Source organism: Stenella coeruleoalba (genome assembly GCF_951394435.1).
Source record: "Stenella coeruleoalba genome assembly, chromosome: 17".
NCBI classification, from domain to species: Eukaryota; Metazoa; Chordata; class Mammalia; order Artiodactyla; family Delphinidae; genus Stenella; species Stenella coeruleoalba.
The window spans coordinates 26,623,342-26,638,181 of NC_137163.1; the positions used below are offsets into that span (position 1 = coordinate 26,623,342).

General features: G+C 34.2%; 1 long non-coding RNA gene across 3 annotated transcripts in view; it reads left to right on the forward strand.

Moving 5' to 3' along the window:
* Nucleotides 1–3,092: 3,092 nt before the first annotated feature.
* LOC307176148 overlaps nucleotides 3,093–14,840 on the forward strand; it is a 134,160-nt gene continuing 122,412 nt past the window's right edge. For all 3 annotated transcript variants that reach the window (XR_013824623.1, XR_013824624.1, XR_013824625.1), the window contains exon 1: nucleotides 3,093–3,255. This is a non-coding gene — a long non-coding RNA (uncharacterized lncRNA). The remainder of the gene's footprint in view (nucleotides 3,256–14,840) is intronic.

A 14,840-nucleotide genomic window follows, 5' to 3' on the forward strand; every position in this document is an offset into this window, starting at 1 on the left:
TTTGGAGAAAAGTTATTTATGTATTAATTCCATTCAAACACATATGGATCAGAATATTATAAGGGAAGAAAAATTTGCCACACCAAAATGTATTTCCTTGGCATGAAGATTAATTTAGGCTGATTAAGAACAGAAGACTCAGGAAGTCTTTCTTTTTACCTCTTAGTTAGCTGCCTAAAGAATTTAGATAAGGGACCTGTTCCAGAAATAGAGCTATGACCAGAGATATCTGTAAAGAATATGGACTGGGTGTGGTAGGGGAAAATTATCAAGGCCTAGAGATCAGAGTTCACTCTGTGACACATTGTCTCTGCATGGCCCAGCAAACATTTCTTTACCAAACATTTGCTTTTCCATCTCCATGTGTCTGCCTTCCCATTGAAGTCCCAAAGGACTATTGCCAACTTCTTCTTTTATCTTTAGCTGAAGATGCTATTTAAGGTGATAACTTTGGCCATTTTGGTGAGTTATTCAGTTTTCCCAGGTGTCTCCAATGTATATATGCTATTAAACTTTTGCTTAATTTTCTCCTGTTAAGCTGTCTCATGTCAATTTAACTCTCAGACCAACTGGAACAACTTAGAAGAGTAGAGGAAAATTTTCTTCCTCTCCAACAGTATTGAATACCAGTATTTTTATGCATCTTTTAAGATGATAGATAGATGGAATTTCCTCATAATTTTAAAACAGTTATAAAATATAAAAATGCAATGATAATATTTATTCATGAATAGAATGGTAGTAAAACTACTACATCCACTGAAATGACAGTAGTGTAACAGGCTTCAGGAATGAGTTAAGTATCTTAATTTAGGAATAGTTTTTTTGGGTAAGAGGCACAAATACTGCTTTGTAATTTGCATTTATATATCTTTCATAACCTGAGACAGCATAGAGGAGGAGAAAAGAATCTAAGGAAACCCGACCAGACTTAATCTACTAGATCTTGGAAAAGCAGTTGGGAAAACTAAAGGTTATCGTCCAAACCACATAGTATGCTTGGTTTTAATAGGTATTACTATAAGGTATATTCTCATAAAATGACAACAATTAACAATGTAAATGTTCTTATTGATCTAGTTTACATTTGAATACTCAGAGCTGAGGGTGGTGCATGTAATATATATTAGTGCAGTAAATATATATTAAGTCAATGTAAAGGGCAATATTTAAAGTTATGTGGATATCACTGATTTTGTTCAGGACATATTTTTTTTCCTCTCACAAGTGAAATCTAAAGAAAACCATGAGAAAATAGGGAGCAGTGACCTTTCCCCTTCGTTACCTGACAAGGCTGAAGCACTGAGCAAGGTATCAGAAGCTCATACGCTTAGGCAGGGTAAAGGTCAGCTTTCCAGTCCCAACAGAGAACTATGCCTTAAGGTCAGCCTGCCAAATGGGAGGGTCACAATTACTTAACCCCTTAAAGAGCCATCATCTGTAAAATCAGGATAACAATATTTTCCAACACAAGGTAGTATTTTGAATATTCAATGAGATACTCTGTATAAATCACTTAAGACAGTTTCTAATGTGTAAAATGCCAGGTCTTTAAGAATGAGTAAGAATTAACTAGGCAGTGGAGGGTGGGGAGAAAAAAGGAAGACACTCCATGTAGATCAAACAAGCCTTGAATTGTAGAAGTATATGTGTCTATAGAAAATGAAAAATTGTCCTATGTGACTAGAGGGGTAGGGTTGTATGCTAATTTTTTTGGAAAAGAGGGATTGGAGTAGGAAGAGTTGGGGAACACTTTGTGTTTTTAAAGTTAGATCACTGGTAAATTAGTGATGTTACTGATACGAGAGGCAGGAGAAAATATAAAAGAAGATATTTTAGGTGAAAAATAATTAATATCATCTTAAGTATTTCAAATTTGGTGCCTAAAGAATTTACATATATATCCTATATTTAGTGGTTAGTTGAAAATAGGGATGGAGATATAACTTTGTAAGTTTTGAGTAGTATGTGATATTTGAGATCATGGGAGAAGGTAAATAAACCTAGCAAGAATGAAAAGGAAGAAAAGAGTCAAAAATATCACATAGTGAATATCAATATTTAAGGGACAGAGAAAAATAATCTATATTAAAAGAGTTCTGAGAGCCAAGAGGGAGAGAAGCCGGAGAGGAGAGTTTGAAGAGAGAGTGGTCGATAATCACAGCACAAAAATCATCATGTACGATGAACACTGGAAATAGGATATTGAATTATTTCTACACTTAGGTGCCAAACACACATCCTAATTAAGGAGGACAAACAATATTTATGACATTTTTCATTGTAATGGAATCAGCAGTCACCAGAGTTCATAATTTATGAGCAATACCCCTGCATTATCTCATCCTCATATAGTGTTTTCCAAATGAAAATATATCTGTCTTAAAGGTAAAAATATGAATAAGTATACAAGTATTTTGATGCTCAAGGCAGTGATATGTTCTGGAATTATGTATAATATTTCTGACTTTTAGCCATTTACTAAATTATCAAAAGAAATCACAAATGATAACACAAGGTATAATTTGCAATTTGTTAATGATATTTATAAGACCTAACAGAGTCAATGAATCTAAGTACTTTAATACTTTGTTGACCCATACCCTATGGAAAAACATTAGATTTGAAACATTAGTTCATAAGTACTTCTGTGATGAAAGAAAATAAGTTAGCACACAAATCTACCATATTTCACCTTTGGTGTTTAAAAATTAGCCAATAAAATTGAAGAGGAGAAGTAGGAAATATTCTTTTTGTATGTGTGTGCATATGTATACATACACCCATATTTGTGGAGAAATAAAGTGGAAAGCAGTAAGTTACCCACACACAGCGAAATGAAATCTGTTTAAGCCATTAACACTTGTGTGGGTAGGCACCATCAGACTCCCCAGCCCTATTCAATTTCTGCTATGCTGAACAAGGGGCAAGTTATATGTAAGGTATCCAGCACTGCCTCTGTTCTTCATCCTCCTGTTTTCCCCACAATTGGACTGGCTACTTAAAATTAATCAGTTTAGCAGTGTTCAAAAATCCTGCCTACTATCTCCTGTCATATGTATAAATACAAACACCCCTTTGAATGTCTCTTTTCTTTCTCTCTCCCCATTCTCCCCCCTTTCTCCCAATACCTCTTCCTTCCATTACCCCTCCTTCTCCCATTCTTCCCTCCTCCACGACATCAGAGAGTCCAGGATTCTATGTGACCTGGTGGGACCCCTTGCCCAGGATCTCCCTTGCCTTGCTTATGCCTGAGTGAGTAATACACCTTTGAATTACTCGTGGTCATTTGCTTTGATGTGGTGTGTCTAGATGTCATTAAGGAGAAGAGAGAGGCAGATCTAATACTAGCCTGATCAAACAGTAACAAAAGTTGATAGAATGGTTACATTAAAATGTAGTACATATATGTTAAACAGTTCTACAGTTGCTTGTTTTTATATAGAGTAGAAACATTCTGAAGCACTAGTTGGGGGGAACTTAGTAATTGTATATCTTTTCATTTTTTCTTACCATGGGGCTCTTGCAAATGCAAGGGGATAACTGGATGAATGTAAGTTAAAGGTTTACATTTCATTCAGTGCTTCAATAAAAACAATCAATAAAGCCACAGTATATTCCTAAATTTTTTTATAGAGTTGGGGTTAATTTCTTATTAAGAACTTTCAGCTAATATGGATGGATTCAAATGTATATGTAGAGTAATCATACGACACCTTTACATCTTTCAAGTCCATGTTATTTCAACAATTAGACGTGCTTTTTTTTATAATATTAAGAACTTTCTATAACAAACAACTTGAAAGTTAATGTGAAACTAAGAGATAGACAAATTACCATATATTTCCCAGCAATTGAATCTGAGAAGTCCATGTTCTAGGGACAGGTTTAAGAGAAAAGTTTTGGATGATTTGGAAGCTATCATCTGGCTTAGGAAAGCAATAAAGATGACCCTTGCTAAAACTGTATATTCATCGTACTTTATAAGACAGTTGCTTCTGCCTGAATAATCCATCATATATATGTTTCCCAAGAAATGATTCTCACAGCACTTAGAAGATAATAAACTAAAGAACAAAGAAAAAGAAGTCTCATGACCTTGTAAAACATATAAATAAATAAACACATAGAGGAAATCCTGAAGTAAAATAATGAGTTCAGCACTAAAGATCTCAAGTTATTTTGTTCACCTATCAATATAATTTGTATTTATTATGTCATCATATACCAGACAAAATATTAGGTGGGGATTTGAATAACACGAGTCTGTTTCTCCAGTGATCTGTACAAAGCAAATCAACATGTTGAACCACTAGGAAAGTTATGATGCACTTCAAGAAGAAAAACTGTAGAGATATTTTTCCCAACAGTAAGCAAGTTTCCAGTAACTTCTGAAAACTTAAGTCCTGAGAAAGTAGAGCTCTTAGAAATCATGAACTGATATGGTCTCATTCTTAATTTTCTGTGATATTATTTAGTTCCATTTGTTTGCTTTGAATTTTAATTTTTGAGAGAATAATACATTCTTTTGGCTCAGATGTATGTACATGTAGAGATCCAGAAATTCTATTCATAGGTGTATATGCAGCAGATATGCATACATATTTTCACAAAAAGACATTTACTAGAATGGTCATAACAGCATTATGTCTTTTTTAGCAGTGGTATTTATTTTCAGTAGCCCCAAACTGGAAACCATCAAGATAATTCCATCAAACTTATCCAGATGTTTATCAAGTTAATAACAGATAAATACATCAGAGTATATTCACTCAAGATAATTACAAATATATGCCAAGGGATGATCAACTACAATGAAACCCAGCAATGTTTGTAGAAGATTCTCACAAACATAACATTGGGTCAAAGGAACCAAATACAAAGATTGCATACTGTAAGATTATAATTTATAAATTTTTAAAAATGGGAAAACTGAAATATATTGTCAGAAATCAAATTGGTAGTAGAACTTTGGGTGGGGCTTCTGACTACAAGGAAGACAGGAGCATTTCAGAGTCAGTGTAAGTTTATGTGTGTTTATCTCCATGTTGATAAGTTGGTGTGTTAATTTTTGAAAAAAATCATAAAGTTTATTCTATGTTATTTTTTGGCATGAATATCATGTCCATTTCACACTAAAAAGATAAAAGTTATTGTGCAGTTCCTTTTCCTCCACACTTACTCTCCCACCAACCCCTGAATAATGTCCCACTAACCAAATAGTCTCTTTTATGTCTTTCCAGATACTTTTTTAATAGTTTGTTTCCTATCTTTAGTTATTTTTTTTCAATAGGTAACCCTATATGTCATTTTACATGTGTACAGTACATCTATAGGATAATTCCTAGAAGTAGAATTGTAGCATTTCTTGGTAAAAGCAAGTATGTATAATTATACTATATTCACTGGGGATTAACAATGGATACTTCCACAAATATGCATGAAGATGCCACTTTCTATGCAGCTTTGGCAGTAGAGTGTGTGATCAAAATTTTTTATTTTCATCACATTATAGATGAGAATTGTTGCTCAACGTAGTCTTTTTTAAAAATTAATTAATTTAACATCTTTATTGGAGTATAATTGCTTTACAATGGTGTGTTAGTTTCTGCTTTATAACAAAGTGAATGAGCTATACATATACGTATATCCCCATATCTCCTCCCTCTTGCGTCTCCCTCCCACCCTCCCTATCCCACCCCTCTAGGTAGTCACAAAGCACCAAGCTGATAATGCGGCTGCTTCCCACTAGCTATCGCTTTTACATTTGGTAGTGTATATATGTCCATGCCACTCTCTCACTTCGTCCCAGCTTACCCTTCCCCCTCCCCGTGTCCTCAAGTCCATTCTCTACATCTGCATCTTTACCCTACGTTCTTCAGAACCATTTTTTTTTTTAGATTCCATATATATGTGTTAGCATACAGTATTTGTTTTTCTCTTTCTGACTTACTTCAGTCTGTATGACAGATTCTAGGATTCTTAATACTAATTTATCTTATAATTGGATAGATTGAGTATATTTTCGTATGTTCAAGAGTCATTTGTATTTTTCCTCTGGATTGTCTCTTGTCATTTGCCAATTTTTCTACAGACTTATTGATATTTTATATATTTATTTATGGAGCTCTTTATACTTTAGGATATTAGTTTTTAATATATGATATTGGCTACAAATATATTTTCCCATTTTTCCTTTTGACTTTGTCATATTTTATCATGGATATTTATGTTTAATATTCTGTGTAGTAAAATTTGTCAAATTTGTGATGGCTTCTGGATTTTGATACACAGTTGGAAAGCCCTTCTTCTTCCCCAATTATAAAGGATTTCTATATTGTCTTTTAGTTCATTAATGATTTAATTTTTAAAAAGCAAATCTCTGATCCATATGAAGCTAATTTCTTGATTCTATTTTTTGATCAGGATGTTGGTTACACAAGTGCATTCACACTTATAAAGTTGTTCCAAATGTATGATTTTTAAAATAATGTGTGTACATTTCTCTAAGTATATCTTATATACATCATATTTCATTAAAATTTTACTTTGAAAATGAACACATGCTAGGGGGTGGAAGAAAGTATTTCTGGGTATGCTAAGCCCTCTATGAGAACTTGACAGAATTGTGAACCCCACACACGATATCTTAACATGATACATTTTTCCCCAGCTTTAGTTTCTAATATACATAGAAACATATATATATATACAGTCAAACAAAGCAATCAACAAAGAAACAAACAATACATAGAATCAATTGAGATGATGTCATATATTATTCCAAGAGGACTAGAAAAAAAAAGATTACCAAGAAAATAGAAAGGAAGTAATTAATTACAAAAAAAATAGTACAAGGAAATTGAACTTAAATTTGTATTTATCCCTTTTCATCCTCGTTTCCTTCCATTCTCCTTCTTGCCCATTCTGCTCCATTCATATTGGATTTATCTCTGTTTATTCAGCCTCTAATCTTCTTCACCACTAACTATTTAGACATCTGTTACCTCTGCCTGGTGTCCTTTTATCGTCTGTCATGGTTAATTCCTAGTCATCCTTCAGATCTCAAATGTTACTCTCTTAAGAAGACCTTCATGGCATTAGTGTTTCTTTTTTTGTTTTTTAATTTTACTTCAAAGCATTGGTCAGAGTTTTAAGCATAATAAAGAAGAAGGATGAGTACTCTTGCAATCATGTAGCATGTTACATTTATAATCACCACTTTGGAAGGTCTTGAATTTGAATAGCTTACTTCCATGTAGCTAATATATTGATATTGGCTTAGGGTTGATTCTAGCCTGTGTATGTCACCCCTTTGGACCAGAAAACCCTGGAGGCAGATAAAGGTGACCAGCTCTGCTTTAGGCCTAAGGGAAGAAAAGAGAGAACGTAAGAAAGTGGCAGAGGGAAGCAGCCTTAAAAGATCTTGAGAAGTTTGTCTTCTGGGCTAGTAAAGGATACAGTGCTATCCATGGAGTCCCAAAGTGAATCTTTGAAGGGCAGTCTAACAAATGGAGGATTTTAGGTAGAGTATCAGAGATTCATTTATCCATTCAGAATTATTTTTCTCGATTGCCTGCTTGTGCTATAAGTGGTATGAACGAAGTAGAAAACATACAAAAAATTACTTATCCCATATACTTCAATGGTGTTAAACAAATAATTAGTCAAATAATTAATTTTCATTGTATTAAGTGATAAGATGAAGAAAACGAGAGGGGGAGAATATTGTATGACAGAAAAAACTAACCCAGACTATGATGGAAGAAATTTTCTAATACTGGGATGTAGGGAAGCCATTCTGGTTTACATGATTTGGCCTGAACTTTATGTGAACTACAGCAGCCTGTCTTAAGGAAACCCAAACAATGCTTTTCAATACATGTACCATTTTCTGCCATCTGATGAAGTGATAAAAACTTACACAATTTTCCAAGTGACTGCCTATATGTATTTCTGTGGAAATACAACTTCTGCTCTGGGAATCTTTTCCCAATTATGCCAAGAATCTTTAATGTTTAGCTTCCTCCTCTTTTTCATGATTCATAGGAACTCATTATTGGGAGACAATTTTTCATGGGCCTTTCACTTTTCTGCATGTCTTTCAAGTGACGAATTAACTGCCCTTTGTTCTGGATGCTTTTCAAGGATGTTTATCTATTGGACAGCCTTTGAAGACAGAGATAATATCTCCTTCTGAGGCAAAAGACGGGCATACTTAGAGCCCATTATAAAATCCCTGATTCCCCTAAGCTCAGAGTTCCTCTCTTATAATGTTATTGTGTATGCAGGTGTCATTTGGTCTTTTTACATCACCTTGTAGACATTAGAGCTTGAGGGTAAGCTGGATGAAGTGAGAGAGTGGCACTGACATATATACACTACCAAATGTAAAACAGACAGCTAATGGAAAGCAGCTGCATAGCACAGGAAGATCAGCTCCGTGCTTTCTGACGACCTAGAGGGGTGGGATAGGGAGGGTGGGGGGGAGATGCAAGAGGGAGGGGATATGGGGATATATGTATACGTATAGCATTATGTATTCACTGACAGCAATAGCAGTAGACAGAGTACCAGTATTTTTTCTTTTGAACATCTTTATTGGAGTATAATTGCTTTACAATGTTGTGTTTATGCTGTACAGCAAAGTGAATCAGTTATACATACACGTATATCCACTCTTTTTTAGATTCTTTTCCCATATAGGTCATTACAGATTATTGAGTAGAGTTCCCTGTGCTATACAGTAAGTCCTTATTAGTTGTCTAGTTTATATATAGTAGTGTGTATATATCAATCCCAATCTTCAAATTTATCTCCATTGTGCCTAGTAAATAGTATACATTCAATAAATACTGACTGCATCTTATCCAATTACCTGTCATTTAAACTGTTTTGAAATTCTATTAAAAATGTTCCTTAATTAAATGATCCCCATACCCCAAAAGAGAAAAAGCAGTAAACGGTCAAGTAATAGAAAGAGCTTGACCTAATGCCATATATGTTGAAAATTGTTGCCAGTGAAAGAACCAGAGAATTTTGGAAAAATGTGCCGAGGTTTCTGACATAACTCCCTATGAACCACACAGATGAGTTGCAAAAAAAAAAATTAAAAACTAAAAATTCTGAAAATTCTCACTGTAATCTTTTACCACAGTGTGGAGGGAAACAAACTGAGCAGGTATGTTTTCCTTGTGATCTGAAGTAAGAAGGAACTAGAGGATAGGGGACACAGTTCTGGAAATAGGTGAAAAGAGGGAAGGAATTGACTCTCTCAGTACATATACAGTATTTCCTCTATGCCCTCGAACACACACACACACACACACACACACACACACACACACACGTATATTTAGAAAGAGAGAGAGGTAAGAGGTGATAGAGATAGATGATACAGTTAGATGGATAGATAAATGATAAATCTGTGTGTGTGTGTGTGTGTGTGTGTGTGTGTGTAGGTATATCTGGGATGGTATGATAGATACAGATAGATGGATAGATAAATGATAAACTGTGTGTGTGTGTGTGTGTGTGTGTGTATAGAGGTATATCTGGGATGGTATTCACTTTATATTTCTCAGTGGTGGAATTTTATTTGTTTTCACTTTTTATTTGCATGTGTCTATATTACTTCAGTTCCTTATATTGAGTATGAAATGCTTTCACAAAAATATAGTATTTTAAAAGAAAATAATTTACTGTGCTTGATTTTAGGTACATTTTATTGTTGTAATGCTTAATATTGCCTAAAGCAAGATTTGGTTTGAAAAATTTTCACTTAAATATTTTTAAACAGATCTGAAAAGTTTTCCAGTTTTACACAATTAACTACATATTAAATTGAAAATACTAGACCATTTAGTCACTTTCCATTTTATCTTCATATTATATATATATAGATAGATCAGGTATCATGCAAAAGATATTCTATGTTTTCAGTATTTAAATGTGTATCTTTTGTCAGTGTTACATGAGTTACATATATTGAAAGCAAAAGTGTTCTTTACCCAAGGATTCTAATCCTATTTTTAATTATCTATAATGAATAAGTTTCTAAGTAATCAAATGTCAAGAAAAAGTTTTTTTATTAAATCCCTGAAAAGGTATATACTATATGTTTAGCTTAACATTTTATCTGTAACTATTAAGTAATAAAATTAAAAGCACCGTTATTCAATACCCAGTGTAATCCTATTATTAAAATGAGGGGGTAAACTTAAAAGTGATTATACTATCACCTATAAATTCGTGTCTCAATTCATTAAATTACTTTCTGCAGGTCACTGACTTTCATTATACAATAAAAAAGTAATGAATAGAGTTTTTAAAAATTATTTGTTATTTAAGTCACAGCTTGAGATGCTTGAAGTCATTATGAATAGTCAAGTACATTGTATGAGTCTTAATAAAATCACCATTATATCTCATGCACTTCTTTTGATCATTGCTGCAGTACTGGAGTATTGTTCATGCAAATAAAAGAATGAAATGAAGTCACTAAACATTTACATTCAAAAGAAGAAAGTTGTTAAACTTTTTTTTTTAATTTGAAGTGACTAATTTTGGAAATTACAAAATTGTCTTTAACTGAGAAAATCTCTCAAATAATTCAGTAACACTTTCTATGCCCCAAAGTTATCTTTTTTTACTTTTAATTAATTAATTAATTAATTTATTTATTTTTGGCTGCGTTGGGTCTTCATTGCTGTGGGCAGGTTTTCTCTAGTTATAGTTAGTGGGGGCTAATCTGTATTGCGGTGAGCAGGCTTCTCACTGCAGTGGCTTCTCATTGTGGAGCGTGGGCTCTGGGCACGCAGGCTTCAGTAGTTGCGGGGCGTGGGCTCAGTATTTGTGGCTCTCAGGCTCTAGAGCACAGACTCAGTAGTTGTGGTACATGGGCTTAGTTGCTCCATGGCATGTGGGATCTTTCCGGACCAGGGCTCGACCCCATGCCCCCTGCATTAGCAGGCAGATTCTTAACCACTGTGCCACCAGGGTAGTCCCCCAAAGGTATCTTGGTAGAATACCCTTTCTACTACTGTGGTGAATACAAGATTGCGTCAGTTACTTTTTGCCACAAAACAAACCAGACCAAAACTTATTGGCTTAAAACAATTAATGCACCTAGCTCATTATTTGGGGCTGGACTCAGCTGGGCAGTTATGATCTCAGCATCTTCACTCATGCAGCTGTATGTAGGTTGGTTGTTTGTTGGGTGATGTCATATGGATGTCTTTGGTGACAATGTTATCTGACCACACATGATGGTATTAAATAGGATTCCAAAGAAGAGAGAGAAAAGTATCCAAGGACTCTTGACCTCAGAACTGGCACCTGTCTCTTCTGGTCTTTTCTATTAGCAAAAGCAAGTCAAAACACTAACCCTTTTTAAAATGTTGAAGAAGTAGACTTTACCTCTTTAAGGAAGGCGGTGAAAAGTCCCCTCCCCCCTTTTTTGTAGCCTTATTGATGTATAAATGATATTTAAAAAAACTTCACATATTGAATATATATGATTTGATGAATTTGGACATATACATACATTGATTATACCATCACCATAGTCAAAACTGTAAACATAGCCATCACCTCCAAAAGCTTCTTTGTGCCCTTTGCTTTTCTCTTATTGTTGTTGTAGGAACACAACATGAGATCTAAATTTAACATATTTTTAGTGTACAACCATAGACATATTATTAACCATAGGCATGTAGCATATGTACATTGTAGAGCAGATATCTAGAATTCACTCATCTCGTATAACTAACTTTATACCCATTGAACAGTAACTCCCCACTTCCCCCCTCCCCATCCCCTGGCAACCACCATTCTGTTTTCTGCTTCTGTAAGTTTGACTATTTTAGATATCTCATGTAAGTAGAATTATTCAGTATTTCATAGGCGTTGTAGGGGAAGATTTGCACTGTGGCAGCCTAGTAGCCTTGCCTGTGTTCATATAGGTCATGCAGACAGTGTGGTTTGAACCCCAGCTTTTCTGAGCCCTTGCAGAACAACACCTTGTCATCCTCCTGGAAAACAAGAGGATGGAAAGCTTATGAAAAGCTGCTTTGAGGCCAATTTCTACTCACCTCCTTATATTCCATAGGAGGCTGTAATCCCTCAATTTCTTATCTCTAATGAGGTATGAGGCTTTCTTCTGCCCTGTGCCCCTTGGGTTATAATTGCAGTCTATAAATGCCTTCAAGAATTGGCTTCTCAGAAACAGGGTGTTCAAAGCTTGCATTGCATTGTCGTCTAGCCCCTTTTATTTCAGTTTTATCCTTTTTGGTGTCTGGGACAAAGAACTTGGTGAGTTGTCTCCTTTTGCTACTCTTTCTTTTGTTGGCTGTGTAAATAATAAAGTGTCTGAATCTAAAAATGGTTTGCTGTATTTTACTGGCTAAATCTGTATGTCAGGAGATCTGTCAGGAGTTGGCCTGGCTTGCTACTGTGCACTTGATGGGGCTGTATTTAGAAATATGGCTGCAGCCACTGTGGCTTACCTCTTCTTACTTTTGCTGTTGTTTTCTCCATCACAAAACCCAGAAAACTGCAAGTATTTTTTCTCCCTAACAGCATTAGAGAGCTCACTATATTGAGCTCCAAGAAAGTAATTGGCTTGGTTTCCTGAGCCCTGCATCTTGACAGGGATGAATCCCACAAGGATCATTTGAAACCACACGAGCCATACTCTGCTACCCAGCTCTTCAAAAAGATTCTTCCATCAGCTATGAATCAGTATCATAGTAAGAAACTTAAACCTCAGTGTTATCCTTCTGTATGTTGTGTGATCTCTGTACTCTTCCCAGTGTCAGGAAGAAATCTTTCATTTCTTTTGTGTAAGAGAAGTCATCTCAGACTGTGAGACTGCTGAGTGTTAGCTATGAAAACTTAGTTACCCATTCTTAAAGTCTTTGACTGTAAACAATGCCTAATTTGAAATCTAAGAGCCCCTTAGGTATGGACACAGATCATTCCCCACTCTGTCTCTCACTACGAATGTAACACCTAGCCTCTATCAATTGTGTGGTGATAAACTCCTTTTGTTTTCCAAGCATTCTGAGATTGGGTCTTAGAATAAAAGTTTCAATTTCAACAAGAGATAATGATGGAAATAAATGCATTTCCATGAAATGCTGTTGGTTTACACAGCCCTCATGGAATTTCCATGATTTTTAATGGCAAATCTAGATCAAGGATGTGTACTCTCAGTAACTCTTTAAGAACACATCCATTTTCTAAAAATTATTTGTTTTCCTTTGCTTTGGGGTTTTCAGTATCTTTTGCATTTAAAAGTGGTCACAGATTTACAATGTGCTTTGACCAAAGCTGGAATATTTTGTGAGTTTTGTTTATTGGAAAATTCCAAATTCACTTTTGAAGTGAAGCTCTTAATATTCTACCTTGCTATATCTAGCATATAGATCTTTGAAAATTCAGACTTTTCATTGTATTGAAAAAAAAAATTTCACAGACACTAGTGTATTTACTAATACAAAAATGGAGTGTATAACATAAATTGACTCAACTCTCAGATTATTTTCAAGAGTAAAATGTGTACTTTCTAAGAATCGTGAAGGATATAATGTTTCTTGTATATTTATATTTAACATATTTGTGCCTAAGGAGCACAAGCTGATATATTAAAATATTTTAAATGACAAATTATGATATGATTAATCACTGAGAGGAAAAATGCAGTTGAATATTCAAATACAGAAATTGTCGTTAAATCTGTCAGCTTTGTTTTTCCTTTCAGAGAAACAAGTGATTTTTGACAGGTGTGAATTGCAGCAATGATACAGTTTCCCTCAGAACATTCAAATTGATTTTTAAACAAAAGTCATTCATCTTTATTTTTAAATTAATGGACTTTTGTATTCTACGATAGCGCTGAGATTTTCATCCAGGAAAATGACTTTGTGAAAAGAAAATGTATCATTTGGGAACTTAAATGCATAGTCAAATTCTAATGTGTAAATGCAATAATATGCACATGAAGATATTTTTTCAAGAATAATGAGCATGTACTCATTACACCTGAAACATTTAGGCATTTCTAAACAGTTTTGTGATTGTAGATAAATTTTAATCACAGAGGAATTATGAACCCTTCTAAATATATTTATGAACAATTTTTATAAATATTTACATGTATGCTTTTTTATTATTTTAAGGATATTTTCTTCTTTCTGTATTCCCACTTTATATGCCAAATTCTCTCTTTAGCATTTATTCTAAAGAAATATGAAAGGGTTCAAACTCCTAATTGCCTATTGAATTGCTCTAAGGCTAATTAAGTACTCTAAAAATTATGAACGTAAAATAAAGAGCCTACAGTTTGTATATTTTTGTGAATCATGTTTATTTTATATGTTTTACATTGTTAAAAGGGCTCAGCAAACACCTAGGACATAATGTGATAGGTTGCTGTAACTTCATCTTTCATCCCCATATGTGGTTATTGCAGTAATTGTATGGTATTAGTTTTTTGACAATTGCCATATCTAAAATCTAGTGTTTATCCCTCAAACTATGAATATTTTTCTTGGGAAATATTCTGCCTGATTCCGTAATCCGAGGAGGAAGTTACATAAGGAATAAATATTATTTATTTAAGGACAGATTAAATGGAAAAGTATGCTCAAAACATAGAAATTGAGTGTATCTTTACAATCCTTTCAAATATGGCATGACAAAGAATCCTGTGAGTGAACTTTACAAGTCAAATATGTCCTCAACTTCTCTTTTAAGGATAGAGGAATGCCTTCATAACTAAGCTATACAGTTATGCTTAGTTATATGCATATAACTTCTTGGCATGCTTTTCAGAGGTT